At 36.3% G+C, this 23,845-nt stretch overlaps 1 protein-coding gene across 2 annotated transcripts in view; it reads left to right on the top strand.

Annotated features, from left to right (window-relative positions):
- Positions 1-21,413: 21,413 nt before the first annotated feature.
- Positions 21,414-23,845, top strand: part of LOC119069991 — a 78,801-nt gene continuing 76,369 nt past the window's right edge. The window contains exon 1 of one of the 2 annotated variants that reach the window (XM_037174232.1): positions 21,414-21,849. The gene's annotated coding sequence lies outside the window, so the exon portion shown is untranslated. The remainder of the gene's footprint in view (positions 21,850-23,845) is intronic. The other variant, XM_037174231.1, reaches the window with a different exon arrangement.

The following is a 23,845-nucleotide window of genomic DNA, read 5'->3' on the forward strand; positions in this document are numbered from 1 at the left end:
TGGGTACCAATGTTGACTTGTGGGCACCGAATAGGGTACCCAGAGTATGTACGGAAATGTATCTGACAATTAATTAAATAGAAAGAATAATAGTTCTTAGCCCCGCATGGAATATCAGCGACCAATATTTTTATCATGCCGCTTACAACACTTAGCATTCTGAGCCAGTGCCGCCTTTTCCATATGGGCAAAATGGGCAAATGATGGCGCCAAAGAAGAAAATTGCAATGAAAATCGTTTGGATGAACCTGAACCATTAGAATGATTTTAGTACATTTTTACAAATTTTCAACGCACTTCAAGCATGATTGGTGCTCTAAATAGAGTACTGAAACTGGACAGTGTATCGAACAAATTTTGGCACTGTTAAAAAACCTGGAAGCCTTGGTTCAATAATGATGTGCGGCGTGCTTTATTGGAAAGAGATATTGCTGAGTTTGAGTATCGTAGGGGGCGAGCTACCTTGGTTCACTATCGTCGGCTACGAAATCGTGCCACTAATCTCATTAAGCGAGTCAAATTTGATTTTTTGAGTCCTAAGCTGGACGCTAAGCTCGGTTCGAAAGCGCTATGGCGTAACCTTCGCGAAATTGGAGCAGTTTCTTCGCGTGATGTTAAGCCGACCTTCACTGCTGGTGATTTTAATGCCTACTTGACCTCGTCAGTTGACAGTGATTCTGCTGCTAGTGCCACTGATTTCCGTGCTAGCAATTTCGTCTCCGGTTCTACTTTTAGCTTCACGAACGTTACTAGCTTAGATGTCGTGAGGGCAGTTAAGTCGATACGGTCGAATTCTTTGGGCTTAGACAACGTTCCTTTGGTGTTTGTTAGGATGACTTTGCCCTTTTTTTTGCCCGTCTTGACTCACATTGTTAACCACTGCTTTACGTCGTCGAGTGTTCCGCGGGCGTGGAAGTTATCGAAGGTTATACCTGTTCACAAGAAGTGTAGAAATCGTGGCCTTGAAGATTTTCGTCCAATCAGCATTTTGCCTTGTCTCTCCAAGGTTTTCGAGATACTGGCTAAGGAACAGATCACTTCTTATCTGGAAATGAAACGTTTGCAGGATGATTACCAATCCGGCTTTCGAACATTCCATAGTACGAACGCTGCCTTACTGCGTGTTTCAGATGAGATTAGAAAGTCGTTTGAGAAGAAACTCTTGACCTTTATGGTTTTGCTTGATTTCTCCAAGGCGTTTGATACGCTGAATCACGGTAAGCTTCTGTATAAGCTGGCGTCTAACTTCGGTTTTTCGACATCTGCCGTTGCTCTTATCCGTGACTATTTGTCCGAGCGTTTCCAGAGTGTGTGTATTGATGGTCATTTTTCGGATTTTAGCGAGATCAGGGTCGGTGTTCCTCAAGGATCCGTCCTGGGCCACTGTGTTGTTCTCGATGTACATAAATGATTTGCCTGGTTGTCTTAAGGCTTCCTTGCACCACATGTTTGCAGATGATGTGCAGCTCTTTCATTCGTGTGCTGCAGAGAGGATTAACGAGGGTGTATTTAAGATAAACCAGGATTTGTGCGCTGTTAGTCGTTGGGCTAAGGTAAATGGTCTTAAGCTGAATCCGAAGAAATCTCAAGCCATCGTTTTCTCTGAGTCGAGTGGACGATTTCTCTCGTCTGAGGTTCTTCCGTGGATTCTGCTAAACGGTGTAGTTGTTCCGTATGTCGAGAAAGTGCAGAATCTTGGGCTGTTGATGGACAAGAAGTTAACATTCGCGGATCAGGTCAGCGATATATGCTCGAAAGTTTTCGGAAGGCTTCGGAGTCTTTGGCAGAGCAGCCATCTTTTCTCGATTAAGACTCGTATTCTCTTGGTGAAGTCTCTGATCTTGCCAGCCTTCACTTATGGTGAATCTGTTTATTCTACCAACCTGTCTGCCTCGGCTGTTCGATCGCTTGAGAGAGCGTTCTCTGCTTGCGTGCGGTTTGTCTATCGGTTGAGACGTTATGACAGTGCTAGCGGATACGGTAATCAGATTCTTGGGTGTCCGCTAATGACGTATCTCAGGGTAAGGCGCTGTGCTGTTATATACAATTTGACCAGGAGGCGTGAACCTGGTTTTCTTTTCGAGAGACTAAGTGCTGGCAACTCTGTTCGCAGTCGTAGTTTTGTCTTGCCTAGACATTCGTCGGTTCAGTATAATCGCTCATTTTTCGTTCGGACCGTGGCCGACTATAACTCAATACCGGTTCGCATTAGAGAACTTCCTTCGGTGTCAAGGTTTAAAGATGCCAGTGTGATGTTTTTCCAGTCGTTGTAGTCTCGTTTGGGCCCTGTTTCGTGTGCTGCCACCCACGTGCTTGGCGTTTTCTGTAACTTTTTGTGTTTTTTCCTTTTTTCGGTTCTGTCCTATTTTTAGCTTAGCGGGTGTGTGATGTGATCGACCGGTGCACGGTGATGTGAGTAAGTCATAATTTATCTTAAGTTCTTCCTTTCTTAGTTCTATATTGCTCTGCGTGCAGTTTTTCTTTTTTTTATGTCATCTTTCAAACTAATGTGAAGGTTTTTAGTATTTGTTTATTTATTTTAATTATTTTTTTTTTGTTTTCGTTTTCTGTTGCGGGCTGACTTTTGTGAGTTATGTTTCGCTATGAACATTAATATAAGGTGTTTCCTTTTGTTCAGTTGAGTCAATAAATTTGAATTTGAATTAAAAATTAAATGTTCATACAAAATAATACTATATTTGGTTAAATTGAGGGAAAATGAGCAAAATCGGTAAATATCTACAAAAGTATATCAACCCTGTCGTAGAATGATTGATATAACCATTTTTACAATGCAATAATCACGGACTTACTATAATTTGTGGTTAAAGCTTCACTGATAAAATAGTATTTTTCGTAGCTCGATTCCAGAACTCGCCTCCGGCTCATGCTGGAAACCTCTCGATCACTAAAAATCCTCTTAGCATGCGTTAGGAAAAATACTATTTTTATATTACCTTACTTCTCGAGAATCTGATATTTTCTTTTGAGAGAGATGCAATAGGTTTGTAGTGTAAGGTCTAGAGTCAAAGTTTAAGCTCTGTTTTTCAAAATGCTGGGTACATACTTGTACATATGACCTTAGACTAAATAGTGATACTATTTAGTCAACGTGTTTATGAACCTGTCTTTGATGTTAATACAAGAGTAATGCATTCAGTAATCCCATTCCGAATAACCATTCAACATCTTACATCATACGTATGATTGGATCTTTTGCTGTTAGAAAATCGGAATTTTTGTTTTATATGAAACCGATTTTCTTGTCTCTTATTTAATGAAATTCAATTTATTTTGCAACATGCACTCAAAAACGTTTATTACAAAAAGTGGTATATCGATCTGTTCATGCCTCTCTGACAGCCAACAATCTTGCATTATAAATGCGACAGGTGCAGTGAATAGAATATTTTTGAATGCAAGTGCTTTGGTCGTTTTTTTTGTAATTTATTTCCAATTGATCATGTATTATTCGTACACTTTTCTTAGATGCCAGTCAACCATCGGAGAAACAAAAAAATTAAATTATTTATTTGCGACGATCAATCGAATGTGTTGTATAATGTAATATAACTACAAAAAAATCTATCCAATTGATTTCTTGAAATCGGCACGCGGCCTGCGTATGCCACTAATAAATTCACAAATAAATAAATTAATAAAACCAACTGGCTGTCCTCACTCTCGTACTCATTTACAACATAAAAACCTCTATCTATGACGCCAGCGATGGGTTTGTTAAAAGGTTTGAGTAAGTCAAATGTTCTGAGAACAAAACAAAAAAACAACATCAATCACTTAACGCTTTTTTATATGTATAACCGTTAAGAAATTATGGATTGTCATCATCCTTTTAGCTATTCAATATTGAATTCATCAAGCGATACATGTCCGCTTTTATTTAAGTGTAGAATGGATATATGTATGCCCGCTTTATGATGCTTTTAAAACTAATAGACGTAATTTAGACAATCAGACTCAGAGCTAGAATTTTGACGATGAGTGAGCATACCTTATTTCTTTGCCCAAGGCCCGAAACTGTAGAATGATTTTGCCCATCACCGATGTGCATTATTTTAAATGCCCTCAAGAAAAATCACAATCTTGGAAAAGCCCGAACCCGAACCTTTGACCCACAAGTTTATAATGCCAAATTCGGTATCGACAATTGTGCTGAATTTTTCGTTGTAATCAGATACCCAGCACAGGCTAAATAATGGAAAATGCAGCATAATTGTCTCTCCCATAAACCAAGACTATTTATACTTGCCCGTTCACAAGACATTTTGTCAGTTATTTAACTTTGCTGCTCGTCAGATGTTTGGTTTGCAAGGACAAATATTTTCAGCCTCTCCAATGCTCGCCAATGGGCAGAAGGGTTGATGCAGATTTTCTTTGAAAAAGAAGTAATGCAGAAAATTTATGTTTTTTAATGGGAATCTCTCTCAATTGCTTGATTAGAGGAAGCCTTTTCACAATCAATCACACTAAAAAAGTTAATCGAACTGAACATGGCACTCTGTCTCTTAACAATCTGTTCGAATACGGTAAATAATTTATTTCCTGAGCAAACACGACATAGCTACTGATGGCTTTAAATTAATAAGTTTAAAAATCGTCTCTTCTCATATATTTTAATTGAAGGGCTTGTGCTCTGTTGGAAGAACATATACTATTCTTTCATCCGTAATAAATTGTCGTTTTAATCATTGGGTCATATACGGCGCATGACGTAGTAAAATCCAGATTGCACAAAGTATATTTTAAATACACGTGCCTAATAAGAATTATTAGTTGGAAACACGCAATGTTTGTCTCTCATTTATTTCTGCAGATGTCTTTACTTGGGTAATAACAATTTATTCTGTCTGTCTATAATTTACACTGTAAAAAATGTGCTATTATCTTACGTCTCAACTTTTGTGTCTTTATTCCTCAATTAATCTGAACATTGCCGACTTTACCCAATGCATAACGATCTGATTGAAAATAAATCTATGAATTATGGCTGGCTTTTCCTTGGTGAATTTTTTTTTTCATTGAACATTAAAACGTAGTACTACAATCAATTTTGTTCAATACGTTTATGACACAAATGGCCGTCCAGAAAACCATTTATTAATAATAATAAATTGGTTTTGTCCATTAATTTCTGTTTCTTTTTTTGTGGGCAAAATAAACTGCATTTTGAGACGCAATTTGAAATGGCGTTTGTGTTACGATTTTTCGTTTTAGTTATACATGAAAATCACGGTCTCCAATCAAGATTTAATCGTTATTATTACGTATATTATAACACAGTCAATTTATCCACGGGTCTTGATGCATATAACATCGAACTGTATTTACTATTATAATGTTTACAAATCTGCGGACTGTAATGGATTGTTTAAAGTACCAGTTTGCGATGTGTAAATAGCCCTTTATAGTTTATCCCACAAACACCTCAAAACAGGAAAAGGTGACGCTAGGCTAGTAAAAATTAGACTTCCAAAACATTTGATATCAGTTTTGGTGACGCATTCTGCGCCTCAACGTAATCAATTTTCACCAAGAAAATTTTAACAAGAAAATATGTCGACTAGAAGTTTACCGATGAGATTTTACAACGAAAGTTTTACAAAAAAATGCGTCACAAAGTGGCAGATGATTATTGTCGTATGAGGGGTTTCCTCAGCATCTGCCACTTGTGACGCATTTTTTTTGTAAAACTTTCGTTGTAAAATCTCATCGGTAAACTTCTAGTCGACATATTTTCTTGTTAAAATTTTCTTGGTGGAAATTGATTACGTTGAGGCGCAGAATGCGTCACCAAAACTGATATAAAATGTTTCGGAAGTCTAATTTTTACTAGCCTAGCGTCACCTTTTCCTATTTTGAGGTTTTAGTGTGATATCAGTTGTTTTGGAAGTTTTGGGTAATGCTTAGAGTTAAGCAAGCTCTATAAGTGACACTTTATCCCAAGTCTACATACCGTACAGTTACAGTGGGCACTTTTTTAGTTAAGAACATTTTGAGACATTTTCGAGTCTTAACATTCATCGATGTTCCCAGTCAGTTAAGTTGTTTCCACTTATGATATTTTGCGCCAAGTTATCATACACTGGGAATCACTTAATGCACTGGACGAACTCATTGTACATTAAAAACTCTGATAAATGATCTAAAATTGTGTTTTCTTATGGTAAACATGCCATATAGCCGAAAATATCTCAAAAATGCGAAATTACAAGATGGCCGCCGTGATCTTGAAATAACGAAAAAAGTTTTCCGCCAACGAAACTGTACAAGCGACACTTTATCTCAACTCTCTACATGGCGTATAGCCGGAAATATCTCAAAAATACGAAATTTCAAGATGGCCGCCATTTTCTTGAAATGTTGAAAAACGTTTTCCGTCAAGGAAACTATATGATTAGCAATTTACGTCAACTATGTTTGTGCCGTGCCGTATAGGCCTAAATTAAATTAATACAAAAAATTAATACAATTTCCAAGATGGTGTATGTCCGCCAATTTGTTGGACATTTTAACCCTTAAAACACACATTCCCCATTGAAACCAACACATCAAATATAAAATTCCAAAATGTTCCAAAAATTTTGTGAAGAAACAAATTTTTCAATCTCATAATCTTCGCGCACATTTTATTTTCATGCTTCGGGGCAATTTTTCGAATTTTCTCGGGTTTCCGGCCCTCTGCATGAAAACTTACATGTGCACCTGTTTGGGACGGTTGATTTAAGGCACTTTCGCTTGTAAGCCTCACTTCGTTCGGCCTACAATCCGCGAAATTGCCTAAAATCAATCGTCCAAAACAGGTACACAAATAACCAATGAAGCATGGCAACACTGATCTACTACATACATCTGCTTCGAATTCCACATGTTACAAACGGCATGGTGTTCTTACAAGCCCCCATAACTTCGTACGGGGCTAAAAAATTTAGAAGAAGACCGACCCCATGAGATTTGCAATTTATTAGGTCATGTGAGTTGACCAATACATACATAAAATATATCAAACAGCGCTAGCAATAAAATTAGTGAGCAAAATTATAGAGGTAGGCTGCATGAAATGTTCTCCAATTGTAGAGTCCCATTAAAAGTATGTGTAGAAAACTGTAGAATACGTCAAGAGCCTCAGTTCATTTAATTTTATCGGTAGAAAAGTGTCGAGCTGCCCCTAAACGCTTTACATATTACATTAAAATGCTCTTGATACATAAATAACTGTTATTATTTAACTACAGATATAATTTTAAATGGTCATTATTTTCAACCGCTTGCGTTTGATTACCAAGATGCTGTGCAACAGCTAAAATCAATACCCCAGAGAGATAAAATTTCAAAATTTTACCTACACTTTATGTGGAGTTCACCATAAAGCATTAAAAGACCGTATAACATGCAACAAGAGGTTTGGTGCTGGTTTTAGTTTTTTGTTGTTATTTTCAGTTCTGCTGTTTTTTAAAACTGGAGTATACACAGTGAAGTGACTATCTGATTGGCTACTCGTGCGAGCACCATTTGTGTGTTTCATTTCATGAAAAAGTAAATGTACACGTAATAAAAGCTGATCTATATAATGTTCGCGATATAAGTATTCGAAAAAAAAGTCCAATAGACCAAGAGTCCGTGACGTTTCAGTTACACAGCGGTACACAACTTTAAGGTTGTCGTACTATCAGGATAAGACATTGTAATGTTGCACGTTTTGTTTCTCCTTGCTGCTTATGTCAATAATTGAAAGTTGAATTGGAGCTGGTGGTTTAACAGGATATTATTGAAATTGATGAGACAGGAGTATCAAAAGCTGATTGAAGAACAACTCCTGGCAAGTTTTGTGAAAATTGTTGTGAATCGAAAAATTGAATAATTTTCAGACTAATTTGTTCTGGCGCGACATTCTCCCAAATGTCAGTTATATGTTATATGACCTTAGGTAGGCTTTAGTTACATTTGACAATACATTCATGTTGGTTGGACAGGCGGTTTTGTAGATATTAATATCGAATTGAAAAATCGAACAATTTATGTGAATACTAACCAAAGCATCATCTACCATCATCTGTGTCTCGTTGAAGGAGTGAATAGGTTGCGTTGCTCTCGTTCAATAAATAAATTTCGTTGTATACACTCTGTTGTATTAGATATACACAGGATTGTCTCTTTTTTTTGTTTGTTATAAGACTTGCCACAGTTCGAAGCAATGAACTGAAAATTGAAATTGATTTTAACTCAGAAAATTACGAACAGTCATGTACAATGATTAGTGAAGTGTTCGTAATATAAAGCGAGTTGGCAATTTCGATGATATTTGTCAGGCGATGTTTATTCTAGAGGAAACAATGAGAAATCAAGACTACAATTTTGGTTTGCTCGAGGCTTACAATGTTAGACCTCCACCGAGCTATACAATTGCATTCCGTATGAATAGATGCAAATTCATCTTTATGTTCACTTAGCACACAAAGCAACTATTAGATGATTGTGATTGGACAGAGTTGCCGTTTGTTACAATTCAATCGCATTACATACATAGAAAGACATCAATTTAAACGAACCTTTTGATTTCAAAGAAGTATTCTCTTTTAACGGTAACCTGAACCGATAATTGTCCTCGAAGGTACGAGATTATTTTGGCGGTTTTTAGGAATTAAAAATAGTTCCAGTTCGAATTTCAGCAAGGCGGGACTGATTTGACGTATACTAGAACCGTCTCAGATATGCGTTTTTACAGGAAATTAGTTGATTAAAATTGCAATATGAAAATACGTGTGTACATGGTAAGACTGCACATATTAAGCCTTTATTAAAGTCTACATTTTAAGATGTTCGAAGCTATCCAGTTAATCAGAGAAAAACGGTCAATTTGGATCCAGTTATTACACACCCAATAATCGAGAATAACATAAAATATGGATCGGAACCAATTTTGTTTGCATGTAGGTACCCAGCAAACAAAAATAAAACATTAACTCACACCTTCTATCGAACGAATTGACTACTTATTACTTCTCTCGTTTCATACAAAGTTTATAAGCTTCGATCGATCGATTAAATTAACCAAAAAGTTAAACGACGTCAATATCTTTATCTAAATTACAGACATTATCGTAAACGTCTCTACGAAATAGTCAAATCGAACCATATGTTATACCATATTTGGTGAGTTCCGATTTTTTTTTTCATCTTCATTTTGTCGAAAATGTCATACGCACAAATTATACTAAAAAATCGAAAATTAAATTCTAGAAGTGGTATTGGTAATTACCCATTCATTTAAAGTTAAATTTGTTTGTAATAAATTTTAAAGGTAATTCTTTGTCACCATTTAAAAGATTTTTTTGATTTTCAATGTAAAAAAAATTAATGGAGTAGGCAGTCCAGCCGATACCTACGTGGTCCATTTCTTTTTTGGTAGGTATGTACATACTCAACCTCGAACACAACTTATTATATGTAAAATGTAAAAGATGAAAGGGAAATAAAATGATTATGACTGAGTCATGTGAGTAGCGCTGCTACATATCATCTTCACCCTATTTTACCTTTGTAGTTACCGTCTGCCGTCATCTGTTACCGCAAAGAAGACCTCTGCCTCGTTTTCTCTCAATTAGTACTGATTCAGTACTACTGAACTAACTTTAAACAATATACGTAACACATTTAATCATATTTCCCAAATTCTGGGATGTCAATGCCGGTTATGAAAGATTCCAGACATAGTTTTTGTTCACTACATTTTGTCTCATGTAAGGCAAATGGTATTGATTGATTCGATTGCTTATTCTCTTTTGCTCTCTGCACTTACCATGTTGATCTAAGGTTTCAACACAAAATCTAATTATATCTAATCGACTAAAAGTAGAAGCACCCAGAAACTGTTGGGGTCAATTTTATCGATGTCAGCTAATTCGAAGGAAAGGCAAAAAAAATCAGTGTCGCACATCTCTGACATTTTAAATGTCCGGTCAATCGTCTTTTAACATGCGCTACGCATACAAATGTTAAATGTATATTATGTGCTTTGTAAAAGACAAACAATTCGCAAATATGAAAGCTTTACAATTCTATTTTGAAGAAATATGTGAAAATCTTTTAAAAAGCAAATATCAATTTAAAAATAAGCGAACAATGTGGAGCCTTATAAAAAAAGTAATATTTTTTGTCTTTTGCCTTTCGTTATTTGCATAATTAAATAAATATAATTTTGAGGTGTATACAATACATTTGCCGTCACTTATCTTTTTGAAAAAAAGCACGTTTGACCGGTTTAATATGTATTCATTCGCCGTTTGCTTTTTTGAGTGGAAAAAAACATTTTCGTAAAACTGAGTTTACGTGCGGCTTGTTTCTTTGCTAGTTCATTTGTTTTGCTCAAATGACAAACTTGAATATAACGTTCGCAAAATAAATATTATACAGCTTGGACGCACACCTCATCTATAATTCATTCTGATACCCCTTCAGTTTATTTCAATCGTTTCTATTTGAGAAAACTTTATTTCTTTAAAAGCAGAGAGTATAATGATTTGTGTAGATATAATAATACCATAGGAGTACATAAACCGTATACCATGTTCATACAAGAGGTGCATCTATAGATATATAGATACAATATACGTCTTTATCGTTTAGTTATAAATTTGTGCGTTGAATAATATTTCTTTTGTGGTGTGCTTACAATATTTATATTAAGTACATACATGCAATATAAAGACAACAAAATATAGCACTTTGAGCACGTTTTTCGCAGATTAAGTGTTTATTTTCTTACGAATAATATAACTAAATCAACATCAAGGATACATATAACAGCATTACGACGCAGTACAGTGCTCATATCTTCTTTTTTATATATATTATTGAGAGGGCATGAAACTTATGGACACTTACAGCTTTTGTAAATTAAGAACTCCTTAAGAACGTAACATTTAGAATTATATAAAATGTTGTTTTTAATTGGGCTGTGAAGGAGGTTTTTATTTTCGGTTCAGTACAATTAATTTAGGTGTTTTGTGTAACAAAGAGAATGTAATTTGAGGCCGAATTGACATTTGAAAAATTCGAGATAAATCTAATTTTTTATGTCACCCTCCTGTTAATGTTTAATGACAATTGTTTAATCTACTACGTCAGTTCTTCGAATAAATTTCTTAAGTTCTATACAAAATCTTTTACTTCCATAGTTTTGATATAATTGCCTATAAAAATGGTATTAACAGAACATCCACTCTCTTCTGTAGTCGCACAGATGTGTGTTTATATTTTATATTATATTGCAGTTGATCGACGTTTAGGACCACGGCAGAGTAAAATAAACCAGGTAGGAGCGGAGTTTATTTGCATACAGTGTAAGGGACCTATTATTTGACTTTTCAAAACTGAGCCGCTCCTGACTGACTGGTTTATTTTACTCTGCCGTTTAGGACTTGTTCTACGGAAAACTTTCGATGCAACGATTGCGAATCATTCCTTTTCATTCCGAGTTACAAATATTGAGTAGTGTTGAATTTTCGCGAACTACGATTCGTTAAGTCAATGGTCTCGTCAAGAGCTACAAGTTCTCGAATGTGTTAGAGTGCTTAGAATACTAAAAATATCCAGAATCCACGATTGTGAAAATTAGGAATCAAAGATAGTTGCCAATCTCTTGGAGTTAATACACTCCGAGTGCTTTAGTATAACAACACTAATATAATATTGTACAACATTCCTTTCTTCCTGAGTAATGAAATGAAAGGCAAGTAGTACCGCTACGTTTTCATATACCATTGTGAATTGTGATTGGTAATTCAAATTTTATCTGCATACTTATTTGTAGATCATCGAAAGCTACATGCATCCATCAGAATTACACGATTATTGTATGCATTTTATTTAGGTTGATCAGACAGTCTGTTATGTCAGTGTAATTTAATTTATGAAAAATCGTTTTTAATATGAGGTGTGTGACGCGTAAAATGATTTATTTTCACGGTAAAAGTTTGAGGGTTGGGTTGAACAATACAGTTATTGCAATATAATTTCAACGAAATTCCATTCCAAATTTGTTGAGCATTTGGTCCTTATAAAATATAGATAATGCTGTATGCCGTAAAGAATCTCGTTTTCGTTTTTTTTTTTAATAATTAGGCTGTAGGTTCGTCGGAACGTGCTAATGTTAGCGCTCATAACCAAAACCAATTTAAAATGTATGAATTGTTGATCAAAATGTTTTCGCATTTAGTATCGCCTGTAAATGAATACACATTTTCTGCTTTACATTCCAAATTCGTTTTTTTTTTTGAATAATTTTCTGAAGCTCAAATTTGTCCACTCTATAAAACAACACTCTGTTAAATTGCTAGAACGCCCCGAAAAATAAACAATTCAAACATTTTAATTTGATTTCTTATTTATCCGAACGTAAAGTGGTTCCTTTGTGATGAGATTTACCTGGCCCATTTCATAAATACAAATGGAATATCTGGTAGAACTTAATCGTAAAATTTAATAGCTTCTCGTCATATTCAAATCAAAGCACTTAATTGCCGTTTATAATATTTTGTTTTTGTGTCGCATATGACTAAAATTTACATTTGAGTTTGCGCTGGATAACAACGAAGAATTCGGATGTCTTAATGAAACATAAAATCAATGTTTTCTCTCTCTCTCTCTCTGAGAGAAACTCATCGAATATCACTTGAAGTGACTTTGAAATTAAGAATCGCTTTAGTGACCTCTTACATCCCCCTAGGTAAGTACAGGCTACGACGGTATCTCAGTATAGATTCGTCTTTCTGCTGATTGGATTATTTTTCTGCACTACCCACATGAATAAACTTTGAAGTTTAAGATTAAAGTAATGGTGATTTATCTGGTTTCACCTGCACTTATTCAATGAGTCTCACCTACCGTTTAATCTAACTAATTCTCAATTGAACTATATGACCGTGCGGGTATTACTGCTGATGATACAAGCAACCTTATTTATGTAACAAATTATTAAAATATTTAAGAGGAAAAATTTATCAACATTTTCAAACTTGTGCCTTACAATATCACAGAGTTAATATTTTAAATTTGATTTTCTTTCAGACAGAATTGGACTATTTTGTTATTGATATTGAAAATTGTAATTGGATTGTTTATGTTGTTAATAACGTCGAACAATGTTTTGTACCATGATTGATACAGATAGGAGGAGAATGCTGAAGTAAATTACACTAAATGCTGATCGATGATAAGATACTCTTTTCAAATTAAAATTCCTTTATACGCTTCAGTATTAGAAAATTATAATCATTTTTACATCTTATTCTGTTTCTTATTATAACTTCAGATTCAAATTGATCTGCAATAGGTCGATTAGAGTAAATAAATGGAACGTTTGATGCTTTGAATGTTGTTCGCTTCATAAGATTAATGATTGCGCGATGGATCGAGTGGCGCGTCGTATTTGTTTTACATTGCATTTTAATATACCTAATAATCTGTTATTCCTTCAGATAGTTTACAAACATATTAATATGTTCAATAAAAATATCTCGACATTATGACTATTTATTGCCTACGCGCGTTGATTTCCCCTCAATAATATAATTATTCTAGGAAGCGAATCACTACTTTCTCGGTTGGGAAGGTTCGAAGAAATCGTGCATTTCATATCAATTGGACAAAAACGAAAAATAAGTTTTGGTTGATCCAAGGCGAAGCCGAGATTTTTTAAATACACATAAGAAGCCATTTCCATAATTTGTTTCTCATATTTCCCCTCGAATGGAGATATTCTGCTTGATCGTGCAAGCGAAAGCAACCAAGTACAGAAATGATCATTTGTTATTACAAAGTTGTTAAATGTATGACTTAAATCTCTGGACATAATCTGGATTTGCTGAAGAGGGTCTCAGTTAAAAAGGACCTGGGAATAATTCTGGACGATAAGCTGTCGTTTTGTGATCATGTTGACGATATAACCAGAAAAGCGTACAGAATGTTGGGTTTTATTTTTCGTTGTGGAAAATACTTTTCAAGTCAATCCAGTATCCGTTTGCTATACTCATCACTAGTAAGAAATCGTCTTGAATACTGTTCATCCGTATGGAATCCGTGTTACGCAAATGCCATCGAACAAATTGAGAGGGTGCAAAAGAAGTTCACCAGAATGTTCTATTACAAGTTTAGAATCGCTGATCCGCGCCCCCCGTATGGTGAACGTCTACAACATTTAAAACTACATTCTCTGGAAACCCGACGGCTTGAAAGTGACGAGATAATCCTATTTAAACTGATCCACAACTACATCGACTCTTCACTCGGTCAAAAAATTGCATTTCATCAACCAACAAGGGCTACCAGACAAACCTCAACCTTTTACCTACCAGCGATGACCACAAACTACCAGGAAAATTCTTCAATCTATAGGTTGCAGCGAAATCATGACTCACATTTTCATAGCTTAGATATTAGAAGGACAAACGTAAGTTTGAACACGTTTAAAAGGCTGGTGAGAAAAACGTTCACTTGGTGAAAGATACCGTAGGGTACGGACCCCAGTATTCGGCATAGTTTAGAATATCGGCCATCTATTGTTTAGAACAATGAAACCCAATGAAACCCATTGTTGTGGCCGATATTCTAAACTATGCCGAATACTGGGGTCCGTACCCTATAAGGTCTTCTATTTTTGTATTTCTTTCTTTTTTCTAATTGTTAAGATTTGTAGGGTACGGACCCCAGTATTCGGCATAGTTTAGAATATCGGCCATCTATTGTTTAGAACAATGAAACCCAATGAAACCCATTGTTGTGGCCGATATTCTAAACTATGCCGAATACTGGGGTCCGTACCCTATAAGACTGATTTATTATTGGGCTTCGGCCTGTTAATTGGTCTATAAACGATGAAAAATAAAAAATAATAACAGTGTCGTCACAAAATGCAGCGAACACGATACAGCAAATGGCACAGATAAATAATGACCGACACATTCGTCCGGTTATTGCGTATTACTCGTTTTGCAAACAAATGTCTTATATTTCGGTCCGTATTGTAAGATAACCCCTTAAATGAGCTTAATCACAGGTTCTCTGTCTCCAACTTCACAATTTCATTCTCATTCCAAAGGTCCTACTGCTTCAACTATTATAAATTTATTTGTTAAAAAAAATCCTAAATTCTTCCGTAAATAATTCCGATCAACTTCAGTATTCGATTTGGTTGTTTGTCTTTTTTGAAGAATTTGCGCTGAACCTTCAATAAGTATTACTATTAAGAAGAATAAGTGTTGTTGCCTTTCTGTTAGTGACTTTCCTTTTGATTTTTGGTTTAATTTCGTTACTTGAACTTTTGGTTTGTGACTGTTGTGAAGCTGTGCATCCTTGGCCTGGTTGTGAATTGAAGTGCGACTTGGATATTTGATTTTAATGTCCTAAAATTGCATGAAAGCTGTTCGTTTGCAAGATTATTCTTTTTCAAATCTAAAGTCACGCCGCCTAAAGTCATTTGGTACATTGTCTACCTGTCAACATATGACAACGTATCATAATATCTTGACCAGACTTTCTGGGGCCACAACGACTTTTTGTAGACACTCATTACGTGTTGAAGGTGAACTCTGAAGTTCGGTGAAAGTCTGTGTATGGGCATCCCACAGCTTCGGATTTGAACTTCAGAGTGAATGAGTGTCCTGCAATTTGTCTCCCCGGTTAGAATTCTACCATCAAGCCGCCCGTTTACTATTAGCGGTTGTTATGGCCACACGTAGATCAGCAATTGGACTGAGGGAACGATCTAAACCATTACACATCAAAGACACATCCAGTAAATCAAAACCAACGATTACTAAGAAATCGGTTGATCCAACTGTTAAAAATTCGAGGATTTCGACTGGATCGACGAGTGGCACAACTGGCAGAACTTCTACCCCGACTACATTCACTGCGACACCCCCATCACACCAATCACTGGTTGATAAAGTAAATTCCATCGACTTGCGCATCAAGACTTTCGAGGAGAATTCATCACATGAACTGAGACTAAGTGCGATTGAATCAAAGTTCGAGAAGCTGAAGCTTGAAAACTCAAATTTACAGCAAACGATCTCGCTGCTGAAATCTGACATCGAATCAGTTCAATTTGTGTTGGCGCAGCTCTGTAGTCTTGAATCTGATCTGGACGAGTCGAATAGAACCATCAACAGCCTGACTACTGAGAACGAATCACTAAAGTCCACTGTAGCTGAATTAAAATCAGAAACAGCAAGCTTGAATTCTGCAGTCAATCAGTTATCTGAGCGAGTGATACAGACTGTTAACGCCTCCGTTTCAACTGAGCCAGGTGTTTCTCACGAGCAAGAGGAAATCAACTCGAATTTTGTGGTGAGAGGTGTGAATTTACCAGAAAATTCCTGTGAAGTTGATCTGTCGGACGTATACTCACGCATCAGAGGCCATCTTGGTATCAGCGACGTTGCAGAATTTGACCCAGTTAGTGTAAAACTGCTATCATCCTCTAATAATAAGTCTGCAACGATACAAGTTCGCCTACAGTCATCGACTGCCAAGAAACATTTCTTGCAAATCAAACGCACCAAGAAGAACATTTCACCAGCAGACATTGGACTAAGCAATCAGCAGCGTGATTTATTGCTTATAACTGAACAGCTTACAAGACCAAATCAAGAGTTATTATACAGAGCAAGATCGCTGCGTGGATCTGGCGGTTACAAATTCGTTTGGTCAAGCAACGGGCAAATTTTAGCTAGAAAAACACAGAACTGTCGAGTCATTAGAATTATCGACGAGCAACACGTCAACCAACTGAGAAATAATTTACAATCATTGCCTGCAGCATCAAATAATGGATCACATTACTCCACACACTCTGTCTGCAATGATGAACGTAACTCACAAACTTGATGGCACAATTTTTGCGACTGCACCTGACGACTTCAATACGATGCATTGGAATATTAACCGACTGACCAATAAGTTATATCATGTTGAGCTTTACATTGCCAGCTTCCCTGGAACGCTACATTTTATTGCAATAACCGAGAGCTGGTTAACACCGGACAATCTATCAATGTTTAATCTTCCCAACTACTCATCGTATCATCTCGTTCGTCACGGCTGTGAAGGTGGTGGTATTACGATTTTCATTCACAAAAGCATTGCCCAGAATCCACCGAAATTGATTTCCGAGATAACTACACCCGACCTGAATCATTTTATGGTAATCGAAATTCCTTCAGTACGTGCCACTGTTGCTATTGTTTACAGGAGACCCATTAACAATGGAATCGAAAAGTTCTTGGAAGAATTGGATCTCTATTGTCTTGGTATTCCGCGTTGTCTGATCATGGGTGATTTCAATATGAACCAACTGAACTGCAGTTTAAACGACAAGTTATTGAGTGTTTTGGAGTTGAATGGTTGCGGACTATTGAACGAAATTAGCAATTTAGCTGTCACAAGAATCAAGAGCCGCACCATACTGGACCTGGCTGCAACAAATATCCTTACCGCACGCTGTAAAATGTCCATAATCCACTGCCCAGCATCCGATCACGGTATTATTTTCGTGTCTATTGGTCTTAATTTGAAAATTGAACGGACTCGCGTCGCTAAAACGAGACTCAACTTACCTAATGCCGTCTTGAAGGTTGAACATCTATGTGATAACAATACCATCGTCGATGCCAACGAACTAAATTTGGCGCTAGAAAACATAGTTCGCGAATCTACAACTACGATTCACATAAAATCTGATCACAGAATTGTTAAGCCATACATTGACCGTGAGCTAATCCTTGCTATCAGGGAACGTGATTTTCTACGGACATTGATGATTCACCATCCTGACAACGTTACAATTTCCAACAAGCACGCCGCTCTCAATAATTACATCAAGCATGAACGGCTTAAACGCAAAACCTCGTATGAATGCGGTAGAATCGAAGACGCTATTGGTGATGACAAAAAAGTATGGCGAATATACAAGGAAGTCCTATTCAACCAACACAACAAAGTCGACTCGAAGATCACGATCAACGGAAATGCCATCTCTGATTCGGTGAGTGATTGTAACTTAATTAACGAACGCTTCTGTACTGCAGGTGATAAATTGGCTACTTCGATCATTGCGGTACATGGGTACGTGACTGACGACATCAACGATCTGTATAATGAACATGCCGGCAACAATTTCTCTTTTGAGAATGTGACTGCTGACGATGCAGTGGCAGCCGTAAACGCATTGCCCAATAAGAAATCGACCGGTTCGGACAAAGTTCCAATTCAATTATTGAAGGCCACTGTCAACAAAATCGCTCCGATAATTGCTTTGTGTTTCAACCTGATGATTTCCACTGCCATTTTTCCACATGAGCTGCTCAAAGGAAAGTTGAAACTAATTCATAAATCAGGCAGTCTGGATCTCGATAACTTCAGGGGACTTACTCTGCTTCCTGCACTATCAAAGGTGTTTGAGTATCTGCTCTCCAATCAACTGACGCGATACCTTCAGCAAATCAACTTGTTCAGCGGATTACAATTCGGATTTCTAAAGAAATCCAGCTGCCTTGGAGCCGCCCTTCAATTGGTCGCGCTGGTCAAATCCAATTACAGAAGGAAGTATGTTGCTTGCTTATTTGTCGATTTAAAGAAGGCTTTCGATACGGTCGATCCGGTGCGATTAACATGCAAATTGAAACGTCTTGGTCTATCCGACAATGCCTCCATGCTTATGCTCAGCTATTTGCAAAATCGACAAACGGCAACTACCATTGGAAATAATTCGAGCGGTTTCAAAAGGATCTCAGTGGGTGTCGCTCAAGGCTCAATAATGGGCCCGCTGCACTTCATCACTTATATCAACGACCTGCTGCAACTTGACTTCATGGGCCGATTACTCCTATACGCTGACGATGCAGTTTTAACATTTGTGGCTGACTCAGCCGATGAATTACAACATCAAATGCAACGTGACATTAACATCTTGCATAAATGGCTCTGTCGCAATGTTCTTACTCTCAATGCGAAGAAGACGTGCTACATGACTTTTGGGAAAGCTCGCTCAATTACCGATTTGAATTTGACTGCTGATGGTGAAAGCATTGAAAGAGTAAAGTCATTCAAATATCTCGGTCTCGTTTTGGATGAGAGCCTGAACTTCATCAAACATGTTGATCACGTAAAAAAATTGGTTCGTCCTTTCATCTCTCTGATGTGGCGTAGTGGTCGGTTCATCCCAGCACATAAGCGTAAACAAATCTATATGGCCTATGTCCATTGCCATCTGAACTACATGCTGCCTATATACAGCGACTGTCCAGCGTACAAAATGAACGAGTTACAGATTATACAGAACAAATGCCTCAAAGCGATGTATCGTCTGCCAAGGGAAGCGCACACCACCTACCTATACAGCAGCCGACTGTTACCTATTTCGAAGATGGGTTTCGTTGAGAGAGTAGTAAACATGCACCGGATGGTGAATTCGATGACTTAACATAAGTTTAGCTTCGTTACTAACTTCGCAGTTCACGGGCGTCCGACTAGAAACGGTGATCTTATCCACGTTATATCTCGTAACGCCAATGATAATGACGTTTGTGCGATGACTTCTGTGATTAAAGAATATAATGATCTGCCTGTTGACTTGAAGAGGATAGAGTGTCTGAAAACTTTTAAGAGGAATGTTGAACTAGCTGTGATGACCTGTGATGACTATCATGTGATTTCTCCGTTTTTGTTTGTGAACTAGTTTGTATGGATTTTATCCTTAATTAACCTTGACCCAATTTCTTTCTTTGATCTTAAGTTTGTTCCAGTTCTGCTTGTTATTACTTTTAGACAAAATTCTTGTTGTTTCTATTTTAGTCCACTTGTAAAATATTAGACGCCAGCAAATAGTGTTCCACACGTGTCAAACACTCGGAATGATAATAAAGTTATTATTTAAAAAAAAAACTCTCTACACTCTGGTAAATCTATTTACAGACTTGATTTTAATTTAAAAGAAAAAATTGGTCCATTGATCATGATAAGCCTACGAGAAAAAATTTAAACCTTTTTTCAATTGTAAATTCTGTTTCCTCATCGTTCAGTCCATTTATATTATCGCCTTTTCTACGTTTGCTCCCCTAGAAGCTGTTCAATCATAAATTGAAAAGAAATAGAGTTCAAGTTCAGGAACAATAAAATGTTGCATTACCAATCTCATCTAAATTCTATTATATAAACACCCACCATAATAATCTTACCAATCTTGTTGTAAACAGTGTTGTGCGCGGCACATCACATCAAAGTTAGCCGTTTAAGTGTATTTGAGAAACAGGATCGTCGAAAAGACTAACTGATGATGAGTATACACTAAAGCTATATCAACAACCATATACATACATACCATCTATATAACGTATAGAGCCGCGTCTATAACAAAACTACCTACGAAAGCTATTCAACCTGAATGTAAAAATGCATTATGCTGTTGAATGCATTTCATTATGTCAGTAATAATACCCGCAACTAACTACATATAATAGGAGAATGATGTTTAGAAACTATAAGAAGAAATTCATATTTTAGTACATTCTGTCACAAAATTACTGCTGTTACTGCGTTTATTTTCATGTGAACCAACTTCATATGGTGACATTTGTTTATATACTTTGGCAAAGATTGAAATACTATGCAAAAAATGTGGCGCCTCTACACAAGGTTCCGAAAGAACAGGTTAAGACACTTACGAAGGCAGATGAAACACAAATCTTGACAATTTAGACATGCGTATTGTTCGAAAAGTCAACTTAAAAACAATTTTTTTTTGTTAAGTTGAAATCGTCATATAAAATTTTCCACACCTAGTTGGCGCTACAGGAAAATTTTGATTTCACCGACTTCGTGATCAACTCGAAAGTGTCTTAACCTGTTCTTTCAGAACCTTGCCTCTACAGGCCAACCCACTTGTCTCATAGGTTCACAACAAAAGAGTGCACAGGCATTAGTAATTTTATTACTAAATTCTAGTACATTCTACCTTTAATTTCCAAACAACACTCTCCTATTTTACAATGACAATTGTACAAGTGCATCTACAAACTTACCAAAACCTTGTATTTTAACCTTTAGTTATTAAAAAAACCATTGAGTTCTTGAAGACCAGCCTGTTGCTTTGCTCTTGTGTGCCCACTGTGTATATTCTTTTTGTGCAGAGTGGAAGATTCAGTGTAAACAATATTATACCAACGCGTGCATGTGTATGTGTATAAATAAATAATCAAAGTTGTGTTACAAGGCTTGCTGTAAATCTTATAAGCAGACACACTACCACGGTAAAAGAAGTGAATATTATAATTTAAAATCGGAAAAAATCCGAACGTCTTTTTTTTGAAAGCCGATTCTTCTGTATATATCGTAGTAATCGTGAAACGCATGCGCGGGCTTCGTATGGCTGAAATGCAACGTAAGATTTCAGGTTTAGTTCTTCGATTAACGTATGAATACGTGTTTTTAGAAAGCGGCAAAAATTATTATTGTGTGTAAGACGCGAAGACAAAATATTTACGTTTTTCTTAGTGGCTTGTGACAATTTTTAATGCAATCAATTGGTGAAAATTTCGTGCAGTTCAGTTGATTTTATGTTAATAATTTGAACGGATTTTCGTGGAAAAATGTGCCATTGACGTTTCATATTGTTGTGTTTTCCTTTAAGATATCTGACAAACGAAGTGTATTGTTGTGATCAGTTCAACAGTGTTGTGTTTTGTACCCAAATGGATTATTGAGAAACGGATAACCAACCACCTGTTTAGAATATCGTCCGACAAAAAAGGATTTAAGTACAAGCAAATTGAGGTAAGTTGTTGTTGTTCTATTTTGTTGTGTCTGTCGATTGAGTCATAAAAGACTAACAAGTGAATTCGTCCGTACCTTGACCCAATTGAGATACATTGGAATTGTCGTCTAATAAGAAAACTTGAACTTGATAAACAATGCTAATAGAATTTCGTATTCGAATTCCTAATTGGAACCTGTTACCAAATACCGGATTGATCTAAATGTAAATTGAATTCTGTAGACGTTTTCAGTGTCGGTCTTATCTTTAAAGTTAGATTGTCCGTATCAGCCATGAATACATTGGTAATACCAATTTGGTATGTTCGTAGTTTAACGCTCACTGTAAAGACCAGAGCAGTAAAAGCTGATGGGCTCTAGGACAGAATAACTGCGGAAAAATAACCCAGACATTTTCTCGCGTTACTGCTAACAGATGCAATACAACCGCCATACATAGATTATCCCATCAGTTTCATAGATCTATTTGTTCCTAAGGCGATCAGTCAAGGAAATTGTGTGTATATGTGAGTCTCACATTGTGAGAACCTGAACAAGTTCCATTGAGACGATTTTCATTCTGTTTACTCTCTAATGGTAAGGACCCTGGGACCCAAAATTCATGTCACTTCACCCCCCCGAGTATAGGTGAAAGCTCAAAGAAACCTTAATCGGTTGACAATCTCTGTTACAATCTCTTCAAATAACGAAGTGTAATTTTGACCAATGTTGATATAAATTTTTCTTGTTTTTCTTCCAATTTTTACAGACTGCTGGATGTAGGCTACCCCTAACTCTTTCCATTTTCCTATCTGATGCTAAAATCTGTTGTCATGATCATCCTGCGATTAACATTATTGGTCCATCGTTCAGGTGGCTCATCCTCTGACGTTCACTACAAAATGCAAAATTGCTTCTGTCCAACAGTCATCCCATACACTACACTATCTCATTTTTTGCAGACCAAAGTTGTGTTATCACCTATGGATCGTTGAGCCTCTAAAACTTTTTTTTTAACATAAGCACTCTACGCTTACGTCGCCTCTATTATTCGAATATCGCACATGAAGAAACTGTAAATGAAAGTAATAAATTCGTTCATGAAAACAGATTCTTTCCAGCTACAATCAAGCATGTTAATAAATAATTTGGCGTTTAGCCAAATAGTACTGCAACTTTAAATATATATGTCTGCATCTGTACAAAATAATTACATCCAGTGAACTGAATTCTCGCTATATAAACTTATAGTTGATAATATAATGAAAATTTCCAATCATTTCCGCATAGAATTTATTATTATATATACAGTTACTACCACACGTTTTCAAGTCATTGGATAAATAAACGTTTTGGTGCAACACAAAATAAATGTTATTTTATGCTAATAATGCCGACGATTTTACAGTATATATATACATTGTGTGTAGTATTATTGTATTAAATTTACTAAAATAACACGAAGCGAATCGAGACTGAGCAGCTCTACACATTATACACATTCGATATGAGTGAGATATACCAAACGCCGATTGTTAATTGAAAATCGACAATTAATTTTCTTTAGCTAAACCATTCTAAGATATTTAAGTTTTTCTTAGACTGTTCTGATGTATGCTAGACCTAAATCGTTTACAAAAAACCCTCAGACCTCTTTCAGATTAATGAACTTTCCCTTCGTACTTTTTATTTTGAATCCTTTCTGTGAGTGTGTCATCGGAATAATATAGTAAGATGGATAGACTATAAAGGCGATCATCGACATGGTCGGCATTTTACTCATGTCATTGTGATATAACTTTGAAGTACTACTGGCGCGGATAGCTAAAATCTCTTCTCTCAAAACAGACGTTCATTTCCAGTCCCAAAATAATTGCTTGGCGAGAATAACAAAGTTGAAAAATTGGCCCAATAAGTCTGAAGAATCTAAATTTAGTGACATCTTTCCTACAGATCTGTTCAAATGTCTCTTATGACAACCCCCAAACAAAATTAAAATGTTTTTGGACACCAACCA

Source organism: Bradysia coprophila (assembly GCF_014529535.1).
Source record: "Bradysia coprophila strain Holo2 chromosome X unlocalized genomic scaffold, BU_Bcop_v1 contig_44, whole genome shotgun sequence".
Taxonomy (NCBI): Eukaryota; Metazoa; Arthropoda; class Insecta; order Diptera; family Sciaridae; genus Bradysia; species Bradysia coprophila.